This window comes from Sciurus carolinensis (genome assembly GCF_902686445.1).
Source record: "Sciurus carolinensis chromosome 14 unlocalized genomic scaffold, mSciCar1.2 SUPER_6_x, whole genome shotgun sequence".
NCBI classification, from domain to species: Eukaryota; Metazoa; Chordata; class Mammalia; order Rodentia; family Sciuridae; genus Sciurus; species Sciurus carolinensis.
The window spans coordinates 1,187,776-1,192,142 of NW_025920104.1; the positions used below are offsets into that span (position 1 = coordinate 1,187,776).

Consider the following 4,367-nt stretch of genomic DNA (forward strand, 5'->3'; position numbering starts at 1 on the left):
TGAGTCATCTCACTTTCCTCCATACTCAACTCTCCTGAGGCATGATCCCAAAACCAGGATAAGGTTATCATGAAGCCCAGGCTATTCAGTGTGGGACTGGTGCTCAGGGCAGCCCCCAATTTGTTTGGTCACTGCATTGTGTAAACTTCTCTCCTTTTCTGTGCATGCTTGTGACATTAGAATCTCCCATGACTACAGCCATGACAAGCTTATATCCAGGCCCAGCTCCATCCAGGTGTGTGACCTCAGGTATGTTCCCATGATCTCCTACCAAAGACATGGGGATGATGATAGGGCCTGCTGCTCTGGCTGCTACAAGAAGTCAAATGGCTGTTTACTGGAAACACAGGAGCAACACCAGAGTGATGAGTGGTCACCAGTATAATTCACTGCATTATGATCAGCTTCTGCCTAATTTACTCAGCTCTCAGACTCTTGCTAAATGTTTTCAGTTTTCAATACTTTGCAGAAAGTTATAGATAAACTTCTAAAGTATTTTAGGATGTAGTATTGGTCTCCTCTGAGTACTCTTGTTGCCTGGCTCACTGGAGCTCAACCCTTGCCTTTGTAGCCAGAGTGGAGGGTCCAGGCAGTGAAGTGGATGCTAGGTGCCATGCCTTTCAGGGCCAATAGTTTGGGGACACACACTGAGATTGTCTGATGTTTCCTCCTGGGAAGCTGCTGCAGCCCAAGGCAGCCTCTGCTGTGCACTCCAGACCACTAGAGAGTGGTGAGATGTACCAGGAGAAACTGACCACTATCCTGCCACCCTTCTTCACATTTGCTCTGGGCCTGGTCTCTGCCCTCTGGCTGCCAGCAGTGATGGGCTATATCCCTCCATGGCTGCCCTCAAGGTGTGGCTGTTGGACCTTCCACTAGCATCCTCCGAGGAAGTCTGCTTCTACAACAGGCAGCACATTCACCATCATGGACTGCACTCTGTGATGAGTTCTGCTGAAGTCACCATGGCAACTGCTTTCATTGGTGATCCTGGCTCTGCATGTAAGTTACCTTAGCACAGACCTTGATGTTCTGCATAGGAAACTTTAGCACCTTGGGTTTATTTTGAGGGGTAGAGTGTGTGCAAAGGGTCTTCTTATCAGTCCCTCCTGTGCTCCTCACTGCAGTCTTCTGCCTCACCTGCCAGGACCATGCCACAGAAGAGTCCATATTCCTTCCACTTACCCACAAAACCCAGGGCAGAAATTTTTTTCAAGTTTTCTTTATGGTTATCATTTACATGTGCATTTTGTCTATTAAATCCAATAGAGTCTGTGACCTCCCTTGTGGAATACTGATTCAACTGCATTTCTTCGTGTTCTATGTATAATATTTTCCCTTTCCCTTTTTGTTTTCATGAAGTTTATGTATGCATTTTTATTTATTCTTTTCTTTATTTTATTTTATTTTATTTTACTTTTTGATACCAGATATTGAACCCAGAGGCAGTCCTTTTACCACTGAGCCACATCCCCAGCCCTTTTAATATTTTATATAGAGACAGGGTCTTGCTGAGTTGCTTAACATATCTCTAAATTGTTGAGGCTGACTTTGAACTCAAGATTCTCCTGCATCTGCATTCCCAGACACTGGGATTAAGGGTGCACACCATCACACCTGCCTTCTATATGCCTTTTTTCTTTATTTTGGCACATCTACTTTTATCACACCCATAAACTCTCCCAGGGTTTCAAGAACCCCATCTGAGAATTCTCTGCAAGGGGCCTCCTCTTCCTGTTGCCACTGCAAGGGTTAGCTTCCAGAGCTCAGTGTGGTGGTGTCACCATGGCTGGAGGTTTCATCCCTGCTTTGCTGGGTGGCTCCAGTACTTGCTGAATGCAACCTTGTTCTTTCTTCCTTGACTCCCTTGTTTTCTTAGAGAACATCCTCAATTAGCTTTCACAACAAAGCACCAAGAAAATAAATTTTCTGTATTGTTGAATGTCATAAAATTGTCTGAAATTAACCCTCCCACTGGACTAACCAATTGGCAGGGGCAGAATTCTGAACTAGAAACACTTCCCTTCAGAAATGTCAAAAAACTCACCTTTTTAAAGAAGTTTGGATTGTTAAGCAAGGTGTTCAGTTCTTGACAGATAACCTGCCTTTGCCTGCTCAGAGTTTTTGGGTTCCTACACATCTTACAGTTCTGAATCTTCACACTGGTGGTCCTGGATTTGACTTTTGAATTGTCTTCTTGTTACACCTTTCAGCTTAAAACTAAGTCTCCTTTAATCCCTGGGTGTCTTCTTGTACTGTTCCCATTCAGCTGCCTCAAGGCTGTGGGCCTGTCCCTGCTTCCTGAATACAGGTTGTGGATGTCCTCTGCTTCTGTCTCTCAGAGTGCTTTCCAAGTTCTGATGAAAGAGCAGGCAGAAAAAGCAGGAGTGGAGACACATACCAGGTGATCAGACAGGTCTTGGGCAGTTGGACACAAGGGAATTTTGTCACATTTGTGACAGGAGAGAGATCAGCACACTCTCCACCCAAGGTCCGGGTTCTATATCTGAGACCACAAGACCAAAGCTGGTTATTCTGCCTTATATGCTTAGGGAGGAGAGAAACCTGCCTTGCCCAGCCATTTCCTCTTACACCTATGTACACTCACAGCTGACCAAGTCATGACAGCTCATCTTTAATAGTGAAGCAGCTTTTTCACAATGGGCTTGCCACCAGAACACTGGTGTCATGAAAATCACAGCTAAATCAAAGCCAAAATGGGAAAGGAAAAGACTCATATCAACATCGTTGTCATCGGACACATAGATTCAGGCAAGTATACCACTACTGGTCATCTGATCTACAAATGTGGTGGGGATCGACAAAAGAACCATTGAAAAATTTGAGAAGGAAGCTGCTGAGATGGGAAAGGGCTCATTCAAGTATGCCTGGGTCTTGGATAAACTGAAAGCTGAGCGTGAGTGGGGTATCACCATTGACATCTCCCTGTGGAAATTTGAGACCAGCAAGTATTATGTGACTATCATTGATGCCGCAGGACACAGAGACTTCATCAAAAATATGATTACAGGCACACCTCAGGCTGATTGTGCTGTCCTGATCGTTGCTGTTGGTGTTGGTGAATTTGAAGCTGGTATCTCCAAGAATGGGCAGACCCATGAGCATGCCCTTCTGGCTTACACACTGGGTGTGAAACAACTAATTGTTGGTGTTAACAAAATGGATTCCACTGAGCCACCCTACAGTCAGAAGAGATATGAGGAAATCATTAAGGAAGTCAGTACCTATATTATGAAAATTGGCTACAACCCTGACACAGTAGCATTTGTGCCAATTTCTGGTTGGAATGGTGACAACATGTTGGAGCCAAGTGCTAATATGCCTTGGTTCAAGGGATGGAAAGTCACCTGTAAAGATGGCAGTGCCAGTGGAACCACACTGCTTGAAGCCTTTGGATTGCATCCTGCCACCAACTCGTCCAACTGACAAGCCTTTGCATCTACCCCTCCAGGATGTCTACAAAATTGGTGGTATTGGTACTGTCCCTGTGGGCCGAGTGGAGACTGGAGTTCTCAAGCCTGGCATGGTGGTCACCTTTGCTCCAGTCAATGTCACAACTAAAGTAAAGTCTGTTGAAATGCACCATGAAGCTCTGAGTGAAGCTCTTCCTGGAGATAATGTGGGTTTCAATGTCAAGAACGTGTCTGTCAAAGATGTTCATCGTGGCAATGTTGCTGGTGACAGCAAAAATGACCCACCAATGAAAGCAGTTGGTTTCACTGCTCAGGTGATTATCCTGAACCATCCATACCAAATCAGTTCTGGCTATGTCCCTGTACTGGATTGTCACACAGCTCACAGTGCTTGCAAGTTTGCTGAGCTGAAAGAAAAGATTGATCGCCATTCTGGTAAGAAGCTGGAAGATGGTCCTAAATTTCTGAAGTCTGGTGATGCTGCCATCATTGATATGGTTCCAGGAAAGCCCATGTGTGTTGAGAGCTTCTCTGACTATCCTCCTCTGGGTCATTTTGCTGTTCGTGATATGAGGCAGACAGTTGCTCTGGGTGTCATCAAAGCAGTGGACAAGAAAGCTGCTGGAGCTGGCAAGGTCACCAATTTGCCCAGGAAGCTCAGAAGGCTAAATGAATATTACCCCTAACACCTGCCACTCCAGTCTTAATCAGTGGTGGAAGAACGGTCTCAGAACTGTCTCAATTGGCCATTTAAGTTTAATAGTAAAAGACTGGTTAGTGATAACAATGCATCGTAAAACCTTCAGAAGGAAAGGAGAATGTTTTGTGGACCATTTTTTTTTTGTGTGTGTGTGTGTGGCAGTTTTAAGTTATTAATTTTTAAAATCAGTACTTTTTAATGGAAAAAACTTGACCAAAAATCTGTCACAGAAT

General features: G+C 44.7%; 1 pseudogene; it reads left to right on the forward strand.

The window, feature by feature from the left end:
- Window positions 1-2,820: 2,820 nt before the first annotated feature.
- On the forward strand, window positions 2,821-4,120 carry LOC124973143 (elongation factor 1-alpha 1-like; annotated as a pseudogene).
- Window positions 4,121-4,367: the final 247 nt, after the last annotated feature.